Genomic DNA, 208 nt, shown 5'->3' with positions numbered 1-208 from the left:
TTAAAAAAAAAAAGCCCTCACATTACACAGTGTTCGTAATGGGGAGCGGGGAGCGTAAGGCAACAATCTCCATAGAAAAAAAGGGACCTTCCAAAGGGGGTTATATAGATATTTAAAGCTATTTATAGACTTTAAATATAAAGTAGGAATGTGCTGTGGAGCCTTTCCCGGCCTGCCCGCACCGGAGCGTGCAGTCCCCCACCGCGCC

At 46.6% G+C, this 208-nt stretch overlaps 1 protein-coding gene across 1 annotated transcript in view; it reads right to left on the bottom strand.

Moving 5' to 3' along the window:
• SP2 (Sp2 transcription factor) overlaps window positions 1-208 on the bottom strand; it is a 9,470-nt gene that overhangs the window by 550 nt on the left and 8,712 nt on the right. The gene's annotated exons all lie outside the window — the stretch shown is intronic.

This window comes from Aptenodytes forsteri, unplaced genomic scaffold (genome assembly GCF_000699145.1).
Source record: "Aptenodytes forsteri isolate BGI_AS27 unplaced genomic scaffold, ASM69914v1 Scaffold25, whole genome shotgun sequence".
Lineage (NCBI taxonomy): Eukaryota > Metazoa > Chordata > Aves > Sphenisciformes > Spheniscidae > Aptenodytes > Aptenodytes forsteri.
Note: the sequence above shows the minus strand (reverse complement) of the source record. Positions and strands in the feature narration are given on the sequence as shown.